The 12,263-nt window shown below is 39.5% G+C and overlaps 1 pseudogene; it reads right to left on the bottom strand.

The window, feature by feature from the left end:
• Positions 1–1,222: 1,222 nt before the first annotated feature.
• Positions 1,223–12,263, bottom strand: part of LOC110544087 (sacsin-like) — a 42,582-nt pseudogene continuing 31,541 nt past the window's right edge.

The following is a 12,263-nucleotide window of genomic DNA, read 5'->3' as shown; positions in this document are numbered from 1 at the left end:
CAACGGAAAATATCCATGATTCACATCCAGAAGCAATTAACATTCCTTTTTACAAATAAAAGTAAAAATAAAAAGCTACCATGTTCTGTATGTAAGCCCTTAATTGCATAAAATATATTTAGCCTCATTTACAGCCATTGCACTTATATAAGCTATTATTTCCTTTCTTTGACTTTATGCAAAAGAATATGTTAAATATGTATGTTAGGACTTTTGAACATTATGAAAATTAAATGTCAGTTCTCAATCGCTCGTGGGGTACAGTACAAACTGATAATTCCCTTTGTAAACTCCTGTGCATCACTTCAATAATTTGAGCAATTTTAATGTACTTAAAGTAAAAATTTTAAAATTCCCAACTAAGTGCCATATTGAAAGACAGTTGGCTTTTTTCACTGCAGCACCTTTAGATAACAAAAGATTGCATATTGTTCAGCCACACTATACAAATTTTGACATTTGTGGAAAATATGTACACAAAGCATGATGCCAATGTTCTTTTGCTAAATGCCATGTTGGTAAGCAGTTTTAGAAACTGTGTCTGGTAGTAGGGACCAGAACTCTGAGACTTCCATAGGTTATCATCATGAATCAGGAAGCCCACAAACACAAGGCATTAAAAAAAATCAAAATACAGATGTCAAGTGCACTCCAAGGACCATTTTGATACTCTTAGTCAAGTAATACTCAGGATTAAATACTGTACCATTGAAAATGTGCAACTAAACATGAGAAACTGCAAGATATTCATAATCAGATCCAGCTGATGAAAACAATGCATCTAAAAGTGTCCACTTAAAAAAGTGAGAAGCGCCAAAGACCTAATTTCCCTCATATGTCCAAATCAGTATGTCCAGTGTTTCCTTATCTACTTCAAAAAACATGTTTAAAACATAAAATTTAGCTCTCTCCTAACCAAAGACATAGGTAGACTCCTAAAACTGCTAAGCTTTGGTTACATAAAGTGCAGTTCAATAATGTGCCAACAAACAGTTCAAATACACCTAGAAAATCTGCAGCTCACCACCATCTTCAAAATCAGCTTTCAATTCTGTTAAGGTTTCTGTTAGGAGTCATACAGCTTCAAAATCTTCCAGAACACTGATGTGTGCTTCACAGATCCTAGATCCTGGCAATGAAGCTGATGAAGAACAGTAATTAATATTTGTGCTATAACACATTCAAAATCTGGCTCTGTTTTTTTTTTCTTTAAATACTTTTCTCATACCTTTTGTTGTATAAAATTTTCAAGTTTTATGATGATACAGGCAGTACACTCCATCACCCTCATGGCAACCTCTGATCCAGCTGATGAATCTGTCATTGGGGATTTGTGAGAAAGGAAGCAAATCAGGGTACCTTGTTTTTAAGCTGTCTACTCCATAAGCTTCCAATGTGTGGACATCATTTGTCAGCCCTTCCAGCTGCTGACTGTACTCCTCTATCTTTTGTGCAAGCGCAGCTGGCTTTACATCTTTATCTGACTTCCCCCTGACAGCATAGTCAGCTGCAATCAAAGCTAACTTGGTGGAAAGGTAGCATTTGAAGCACACCCATTCATTGGCATTTTTATGAAGGTCATTCCTGGCAGCTGAGAAGTTTGCTCTGGCTTGTCTTAACCATCTCCGGGCCTCCACTGGATTGCCCACAGACTTGAAGGTGGGAGGAACAAAGAACCTTTGAGAGTATGTCTGCCCAGCAGAGGGAGGGCATTTCTCCTTACTTTGCTGTTGCCTTTCAGATTTGTGGCTCGTGGCTTCTTGATTCCATGAAGTATAGAATCTTTGAAATGAGTACTTGTCTGATTGAAACCGGGATGCAGAAGTTGAAAATGTTCTTCTTGAAGCTCTGTCTGCATTTTGATCCAGAAAAGCCTGTTTTCTAATCTGTTTATTTCATTCTGCAGGTGTTTGAACACTTCATTAGCAATGTCATGATTCTCTGGATTTTTGTCAGGGTGCCACTTCAAATACAACCGTCTAATGATCTTTTTTCGTTCTGATTCTGGAAGCTTCCAAGCTTGCTCTACCACTGATGTCACTTCTTTTAAGATTTCTGGCAATGCATTCACCTTGAGCTTTTTGGGGGAGTGGTGTTTGGAGGAGGGAGACTTGTGGCTCTCTCTGCCAGAGAAAAGAGGAGGGATGCTTCTCAGACCAAGAGTCAAAAATTCTGTGGGGCTTGTTGGGGTTGTGGGAGCACTGTCTCTGCTTTGGGAGCTTTCATCAGGCCTTGAGAACTTGTATAGATCAAGAGAGCTGACTATCTTATATTCACTGTAGCCAATATCAATCTGATAGATCTTTCCCAGGAAACTAGCATTGTCAGAATCTTCTCTTTCAACTTCTTGCACAATAATTGCATATGTGTATGTTGGCTGGTATGAGCCATAGATATCACCACCTTCAGCATCTACAAGGTACCCAACATATTCTCCAGGATAAAAAACATTCATTGGATCCATAAGTAGCGTATAATGGATTTCAGCAGGTATTGGTGTGCCAGGCATGGGAAGTTCTAGTTTTGATGGCTCAGAGGAGTCATATTTTACCCCTAAACTGTCAAGTTTCTCGCTGATCCTGTAGATGTCATTGCACCCCAGCATAGCAATTAAGTATGACGTGTCAGAAATCAAATTGTCAGTTGCTGATTTAAGTGTCATTGCTAGGGCTAGCAAGAAGTTAATGTCTTTACTGTCTGAGTGCTGGATGTAGAGCAAGATGACTGCATTGCCAAATCACTTTAGAAAAGCAAAGGTTTCACTCCTGCTGTGGGGAATAGGATTAAAACCTTTAACCCTTAATGTTGTCTGAAGCTTTTCAAAACAGGAAATTTTCAGACCTTCTCTTAGAGCTTTGCAAAGTCTGATGGCTTTTTCTTCATTGGCCAGGAAAGCGTTATCATTCTCGTGCTTCATGATCCTAATGAGTCCTGTGATGAACTGCTCGGAAGACAAGAGAAGCTGCAGTCGTCCCTGAAGAGAGCACAACGCTCCAAACTGGCATACTTTGGGGGTCTCTTCGTCGAGCTGCTCTTCAAGTATGCTGCTCAGCAGGCGAGGTCGAAGCTTCTGAGGAAAGAGCATTATCAGCTTAGTGTGAAATCCATGGTCTTTCCCTAAGTAGCACTGGCTAAGATCATTTGCACGCCAATATTGCCCTGAATTCTACTTTTATAGTGTGGCGCATCATCAAACACCAAGATGCTTGACTTCACCAGCCTACCATCCTGGCTCGGAAGGTAGAGTGCGAGGTCCCGGGCATTCTCCAGATCACTCCTCACCTTGACTGAGTCATTTTGTAGGCTCTTGAATAGACCAGAAACCACCCTCTTAACTGTGCACATTTCATTAGGATATAATTGCTTTCCTTCAGAGTTTTTGAATATGTGGCTTAAAACTTCAACGTATTGCTTAGTTGAAATAATATCTTCAGTACCTAAATGTTTGAACAGCTGATGAAATGTGCCAAGCTCTAAAGGCAGCTTGTATAAATAAGGTTTACAATCAGCCTCATATTCCAGGTTTCTCACTACTTCCTCAGGCTTCAGAAGTTTCCAGCCATCTTCTACCATCACAAAGGCAACACCTCGAAGCTGAAAACGGAACTCCCGTTTTTCTGCACTGAGAAATTCATATATGCTCCTTAGGACCTTCGCTCTGGTTTTTACTATTTCTTCATCTAAAGTTGTTATGTTGCATATGTTTCTGCAATTGTTAATGACCTTATCAAGAAGGGGTCCAGGTTAACATTAAGCATGTTTAAAACTTGTTCAAGCTGCTCCTGTGGGGCAAGGTCGCTGCCTTCTTGTTCTTTGATGCTCAAGGGCGTGGCTTTCTCTGGAAGAATAGGGCAGGATGTCCACAGCAGCTGCAGCACATCACACTGCTTGAACTTTGGATTCACTTGGGCTCCATTGAACTTTATAAGAGGAAGTGTTCCATTTACCTCCTGGTACTGAGGGTGAAACCAAATGTACTCAGCAGGGGCCCGTTCTGGACACAAGAATGGTATTAAGGGCAGTTCTTTGAGAAAATTTCCAGATAACAAATCCATTCGTTCTTGAAATATGTGATGGAGAAGGATGTCAACTGTATTTTGCAGTGTTTCTTTAGACCAGTTTTCTGTATTTGCCCTCACACTGACTTCCTTGGCAAACTGCAACAACTGCTGTTGGGAAAGTATGTACTTTAGTCCAAAGTTTCTCAAGAATTCCACCCACGATGACAGAAATGCAACTTGATTTTTAGGTTTTATTACTTGTTCCAATTTTTTAAAGAACTCTTTAGGAATAAACAATTTTTCAGGAAGCATAACTTCAAAAACTCTCACAGTTCTATCGTAGAAATGTTTTGCTTGCTTTAGTCGATTGTTGGCATCATGGATAATCAACAAGCTTTCTAGTTTTTCAAAAAGTTGTTCCTTGATCTCTGACAGCTCCTCAATGCTTGACAGTCTAGTCTTCAGATAGATCAAGTGCTCTAATTTTGCATCGTAAGAGAGATTTTCAATTTTTGGCAGAAGATGCTTCAAATACACCTCCAGGTCATCTACTGGTACACAGCCAAGCACCTCGTACAGTTCTTTTAAATGTACCTTTTCTTCAAGAAATGCAGATGATGATGACTGTGTCCACTTTTCCACTTCAGCTGAAGGGATACTTTTGATAAGCACATAGCATGTTCCAAATTTTGCAATGCTCATATAGCGGCCACTGATGGATTTGTAGCATGGAAGGGACTTTAAATTTTTTATATCATCTTGGGACATCAAGTGACTCAAATTACAGTTGAAATACATCAAAAGTGCTTCAAAGTCATTTTCCACTAGTTTTTCAGTTCTAAATGTTGAAGTTTGAACCATATAATGTACAGCCTTCAAGATGCTTGTGGGGCTCTCTATGTTTGCTGTGTGGGATGACAACAGAGGAATTAATGCACTATCTTTAGAACAGATTTTGTTCAAAGCCAGCTGAATACAGCCAGCTTTCATTAAAACATGAAAAACCTTATCGCTCTGGGCATTTGGGAAAACAGCAATGTGCATGAGGCTCAGGGGGATCAGCACATCTCCCTCAGGAACCACAAGCTGACTGGCTGACACAGCGAACTTTGCTCCTGGAAGCAATGCCCAGTCTTTGAGAATGTCAACAATGACATCAAATGCTGGCTTTAGCTCTTCCTGATCTTCTGTCACACTTACTGATTCGCTGATAAAATGCCACGCATTCTTAAGCCAAGATTCACTGGCAAAATTGTCTTTCCACTTTGTACAGTTTTTGGTTTTATATTCACGAGGTAACACAGAAGAGAGTAAGTCAGCAAAGCTGGAGATGTTGAATACTTTTGCAACTTTGCAGTTCAATAGAAAACTACTGTATTTCAAGTATAAAGTGTTCATAAACAAGTCTTTACGTGATGGAATTAATTCATGGTATGTTGTTAGAAACTTGGGTCATTTACTATCAAAAATCTGCAAAACACTGTCCAGTGTAATGAGCAGGGGCAGTCCCTCAACTTCAAACTCACTTTCTTCAGCATCTTTAAAGCAGTAGTCAACTAAAAGTTTTAAACTATGCAAAAGTTTTAGGTTAGTTTGCTGAAGACGACAAGGGAGCTTCCCAATATGACAATTAGTATCAGGAGAAGAGAAAGTCATTAAGAAGGACCTAACATCAGCAGGTGTCACGTAGCTAACGAATATCTGCATCTATAAGGCAGTGGTAAAGATTAGCAGTTTCATCACAGTTATAAACCAAGTTGAACCCAATTTCTAAAAGCAAGTGCTTCAGCCTATAGACATTCTCTGCGACTGTTTTGTGAGTTGTGATGTTATAATCTGCATTTTTAAGGTGCTGTAATTCATCCTGTAGCAAGTTATCAAAAAATGGTCTAGTTTTATTTAAAGTAGACATATTGATCCAAGTAATTATGACTGCAGAGTGCAAATCAGAACCGTCAATATTTGGAACCCGAACAACAGGTAGAAGACGTTTCATGTCTTTGCAAATGCAGCTGTAAAGTGCTTTTACTAAGCAATATAAATCTGGCTGCAGATTCAGCCTGTTAACTGGAAAGAAGGACAGAAACTTCTTTAATGTGTCCTTTACAACATGAATGGGAGTGTTCTGTAAAACTGATAATGTTGGGTCAGAACCAGGGAAATAACGTTTTTTTAACTGGATTAGTAATTCAACATATGCAGGTGCTATTAAGGCTGTCATTAAACTATTATTCCAGTCACTTCGAACACCAACCCCATTGTCATCATGCCACAAGTTTCTTCTGGCTGAATCTAGAGCAAAGTGGCCATTCACATGAAATGGGAGACCTGTCTCCAAAGAGAGAGGCAGAAAGCAGAAGGCTCTGTGGGGCTTCTTATAGTTGTGAGTAATGCAGGCAGCTACTCCACCACGCGGGAAGAGAGTGATATCTTGGTTCTTGTGAGCTGATATAACACTCTTGGATACTTTGTCCATACTTGAAAATCCTGACCTGTTGCAGATCAGCCATGTGGTCAGATTTCCTTCAGAATCCTCAGTATCCATAGTGTAGGTTATCTGTTGAACTGGTATGTCCGTAAGCTGTCTCTTTTTAGTAACACTGTCAATTACAGATGCATGGAATTGCTTCCTTTTCAACCGGTCTCCATCAGTGATTTTGCCTTTTACTGAATAGAGCACATTCAGACCTCCTGTGGCCTTATCTATTTCACAAATAGATATTTTCTCCATGTGATTGAGAAACATTAGAAGTTCTGCCCCATCAGAGCGCAATTTGTCCAAAAGATTCTGGACCATTCTGTCTTATGATGGAACTGAGGAAATTTCTGAAACGTGTGCCATTTCTGCATTACGCAGAGGAAATCTAAACATTGTACAATTGTCCAGTTTAAAGTGGTTTCCCAAATAAAGATCTAGAACATCTGAGAACTGGGTTCTAAAGTCTGCATCCAAACCTCTAAACATGCGTCCAGGACTAACCGATGTGGCTCCTGGTGCATATCTGGCATGGGGATCAAAAATACACAAAATGTCATTGCCAGAAATAAAAGAAGGGCAGTCTGTAATGTGATACACAGAATTGAATCCAATTCCATATTGTTCCGTTTTGCAAGGATTTCCTTCTTTAGTGCCTTTCCCAAGATTCTGAATTCCTCTAACATCATCTTCCGTAAATGATTGGTTGTTGTACACACACAGTGCTGGTCCTTGCAGTGGAGCTCATTTATCATCAAATATTCTGTCGACAGGATGCTGTCTAGGATCAAACACAAAGCAGATTTCTGTGGCCTTTGCATCATCAGCATTTTGAAGAAGCTCTTTCAGCATTTCCTTTTCTGAAGGATAGGCGTTGAGTATGCTCTTAATTCTGCTGGTCAGTTTTTCTTTCTGCCCAAACTCTGTGCCTAGTGCTGTGAAACAGATGTTAGATGCATATCTTTCTAAGGCCTTATGTCTCTTTGGTATTGCACCTAGTTTTACAGCTACTTCCCGGGGTATGTCAGCATGGCAATACTTAACAGTGGAGTCCTTTACTTTTATCCAGGGGCAGTCATTGTAGCATAAGGACTTAGCAGGGAGCAGCAGCAGATTAGTGTCTGGTAGTAATATTCTGCCATAATTTTTCTCACAGAATTCTTGTCTCTTTTCTCTAATGAGACTCCAGATTCCTTCACTGACTATTCGTCGGCAAAGCTGAAAATTTTCTTCTGTGATTTGTTTTTTTCCTCTTTCTTGATCAATAGACTCCAAAACTTAGGCAAAATCTTCAACAGTAAATGATTGCCGCACACCCACACTTTCAAAAAGTTCACGGAAATTATTTTTATACTTGTTAGGTAACTGATAAAGGTATGGTGCAGCTTCAAAATTCAAATGAAAAGAAACTTTCTCTGACTCAACATATACATTCTCAACCAGAATGAAATGAAATGATTTTAGCTTTTCAATAATTGCTGCCTTGGCCATTTCATTTTGCATTATTGCTTCATGGAGGTACTTGTAGCAAGCATTAGTGATATTTTCCTGGTATAATGTAATGCCATCATCAACTGATTTTGCAACTTCCTTCAACTGGTTTACTACCAGATCAACTGTTGGCTTCTTTAGTAAGCCCAAAAACTCTTTAACAGCCAATGACACTGAACCACAGCTTCTAAAGGAATGGGAATTTTCATTGAGAATTGGTTGCAAAAGACAGACTATATCTTGATGTTCTGCCGTGTAAAGATCAGTTGCTGCAAACATGGTTTCAGGCTTAAAACTGTTCCCTTTCCATTCTAAAGAAAAACCTGCTGGCTTTGTTAGAAATGGAAGGAAAGGAATTGTTTGGTATTTTGCAGCAAAATCCTTTGCTCTAGGATCCCTTATTTTTAGCTTCTCATCAATAAGACTTAGTAGAATACTACTCCTGAGGCAGGCAGCAGCATGGTCAGTTCTATTAATTTCAACTACAGATTCTGCACGCTCTAGCATGTCATCCCACAAAATATCATCTTTCACCATGCCTAACTGAACTAGCTTAATCAAAATAATAGGATTGAGGTGTGGAGCCATAAGGGAACCTCCCATCTTTAATATCAAATAACTTGGCAACTCGTCCTTCAGGATGGATCAGTCTTGATGGCAAAACCAAAGGATGGCCCTCAAAGGAGCAAGGAACACATGGGGTAACACGGAGAATTCCTGAGAACTCATCGAGTTTTTCATTTAGAACAAAATTCATTAAAGGATCTCTAAGTTCTGCTTCAATTTCCTGAATGTTGGGAAAGAAGACTTCTGAAAAGAACTGAAAATGTATTTTCCAGCAGTATCTGTTTGCAGCCAGCCTCTTCAAACCGTGCTTTTACTGAAGGAGGAAGTTCAACAGCACAGAGGTTTTTGGAGCCTGTTTTCTTGAGGTACTTCAGAAATATCTTGAAGGCTGCTGAACCCAACATCTTTCTTTTGAAGTATAGAGTCATCTAGGAATCTCACATTCTTCATGGAAACCCAAGTAGACCCATCAGAGAAGACTCTGGTCAATTCCTTCCCCTTTCCATGAGCTATATCTTCATAAAATTCTTGACAGATGACAGAGAAGTCATCATGAACTACATCAGGATCAGGCCACACAGCATAGTAGGTGTAATCAGTCAGCTCCCCACCAGTGGCTAGGTCCCGTAAGACATTGAGTGCTTGTAAGTAAGCTTTCACAATGACATGCCTCATGAACGTAGTATTCCAACGCCCTTTTGTATCTGTCTTCCAGATTTCCTTCCTATTTGAAGTAACAGCAAAACAGCAAAACACCCATTAATGTGAATTGGCAATCCTGTTTTTATTCGCAGAGGTAAATAGCAAAACACCTCGCCTATGTGTGGTTTCACGGTCCACTTCTGCTCCTGGGTTTCATGCAAAAGAACCCCTACTGCCCCACAAGGAACCAGCCCTAGTCTTCTTCCACTTTCATTCAAGGAAAACTTGAGTGCCTCTCCTGTATCCATGCATGTGCATATAAGCCATGTGGTGCAATCTACTGTCTTTTGTGGCAACTCATCTGATGACTTTTTTGATTGGCCAGACTTAGCCATTTCAAAGAGAGTAGCTAGATCATCATCAGGACCTCTAAATAGTGGTGACTGTAAGTCAGCAATCCTCCTAAAGACATGGTGAAATTCTTCAACTGTGATCTGAAGAATGCATGATGACTTTGGCACATCAGTGGGAAGCTTCTTGTTGCTGCTGCTACAAGTCTTCATGAGTTTAGCAGCTTCTTTTAAAACACTTAAAACTGGTGCATTCAATGCTTTGGAGGGGCAGGTTTTTTTCTTAATTATTATTGTGTCTTGTGCTAAGCCAGGATTGGTTTCTTCAATCTTCAAGTACTTCAAATACATTGAGTTTACACTCTGAGTAAAAATGATAAGTCTGTGCCCACAAAGACTAAATTCATCCACTAGGGAGTAAATACCTGCAGTGTTATAACAGGTGCTGCTGACCTCACTCACTTTTGCCTCCTGTTGGGTTCTAAAGGACAGCCGGAAAAGAGTTCCATTGTAGCTGTAAGGGGCTTCTACAGCCAAAGGTAACTGACAGCCAAATACATCTATAAATGGTTTGAACTGATTTAGGAAATTTCCTAAGTCTTTTCTGCTGTTTACACCAATTAATTTTGATTCCAGGATTAGATCTATCTTTAATGTGTTTACTGATATGATTTATGTTGGGGTCAAACATTATCATAAATTCTCGGCTCCTAATGATAGGAATGTCAGTGATGTGGTAGACTGAATTAAAACCAAGACCAAATTTTCCAACTTTATCAACTTCTCCTCTTTTTAAAGATTCTCCTAATCTGGTTATGTTTATAAAGTCTGAATCTGAGAATTCAGAGTTGTTGAATGACCACAGAGCAGGTCCATGGCATGCCGCCATCCCTGGGTCCAAGAGATTTTCCCTTATGTCCATATTTCTCCTCATATCAATCATGAAGCTGCATTCGGTGGCATTTGCATCATCAGCATTTTGAAGCAGCTCTTTAAAAATATCTGACACAGAAGGGTATTCTTCTAAAATATTTTTAATCCTTACAGTAAGAGGCTCTCTTTGCCCTGACTGCTCAAACCCCATGTTTTCAGGGTTGATCAGTCTTGTACTAAGGCATGGAACTTGTAGCCATTCTGCAGTTTTCATAGGTATTTCCTCATGTACCAAAATGATTGGTTCCACCGAATCTTCAAGTAAGTCGTTTAGGTCATCAACTTTGATGTCACAATAACAGCACTCATGAATTGGCTTCATGACAAGTTTGGAAGGATTTTTGCTATGATAAATAGGAACTGGTGTATTAGGGCTTGCTGGAATCTGATTGCTATATAGCCATCTCATAATATTCAACATAAGATGAAGATTTTGTTTACTTTCTTGTTCACTCAACTCCTGGTCACTTTTGAGATAAACATTCTGAATGACCAAGGAAATATGATCTGAAGTCAACTCTTCTATTGACCCACAAGCCTTGAACAGCTGGTGGAATTTTGCCATGGTTTTAGGTACATTATATAAATAAGGCTGAAGATCCAGATCATGGATTGGCTTAACCACAGCCTGGGCAAGAGGACAAAAGTTTTTGCCAGTCCAAACCCATGGAAATTTCAAGGCTTTAAAAGAATCCTTCCCTTCACTCAGATGATCATGCATGAACCCATAAATTTCAAGCAAAATATGTTGGAACTGATAGTAATCTTCATCACTAAAGGTTTTTGAAGTACACCAGTCAACAACAATTTTAAAGTGTTTTAAGACAGCACTGATACCAGGCTTTGTGAAGATGCCCAGTGCTTTCTCCAAGTTCACATGGACACTTTCAACAAGAGGAAGTGAGGAGCCCACTAGAACTGCATGTGCTGCATCACACATATCTGGAGGTGCACAAAGGTTACAGAGATCCCCTTTCCAGACTAAGGAACCTGGATAATTTGGAGGCCTTTCCTTGCAGGCTGGAACCCATTTTATTTTCTTAAATGCCATCTTTCCATCAGAAGACTGCAGGAGTGTATGGTTTTTATTCAAGACCAGTAAGAGTGCTTTGGCTTTCTTTAGGAGAACATCCTGGTTCTGACAGGAACTAACCTGTAAAGCTTCAATTTTTTTTGCCACTTGCACAATATCTTTCTCTTTCAGGCTGGCTTCGTTTTTTAAACCAATCTGTCTCAAAGAATGAAGGATATCTGTTGAGGTAAAAATTGCAGGTGGGAAACAGCCTTCTTCTTCATTATAAAAGAGATCCCTTAGTACTTCTATATCAGGATCAAAGAGGTCACTGGCTGCTACCACATGCTCCTGTGACATACGGATGAACTTTAGTGGCATCAACCAGTCTAGCACATTTGGATTCTCATTTTTCAGGGAAGACAGATTCTCAAGGACCCACAGCATAAGACGTGTCACCTCTTCCTGAGTATAAAATGCATTTTCAATATCTTTTAAGACAAACTTTAAACAGCTTGTAGTCTTTAATTTTTCAATTTTCAACATGTTTGCCAAACAAATGGTAGCTTCATCGCTGCTATCAATTACTGAAAGAGATAGCCGCAAATCTGTTGGAAGTTTGGCGGTAGGATCCAAAACTTTACATCCTTTTAATTTTGTGTAAGAGGAAATCCCTTGATCAGATGAGTGATTAAGTCTTTTGAATATTGTCAATTCTTGAATTATTCTTTTCTCTTTTTCACTGGTATCAGTTAAGCTGGCCAAAAATTTCCTTAGAGCATCTTTCTGGG

Source organism: Meriones unguiculatus, chromosome 1 (assembly GCF_030254825.1).
Source record: "Meriones unguiculatus strain TT.TT164.6M chromosome 1, Bangor_MerUng_6.1, whole genome shotgun sequence".
In the NCBI taxonomy this organism is placed as follows: Eukaryota; Metazoa; Chordata; class Mammalia; order Rodentia; family Muridae; genus Meriones; species Meriones unguiculatus.
Note: the sequence above shows the minus strand (reverse complement) of the source record. Positions and strands in the feature narration are given on the sequence as shown.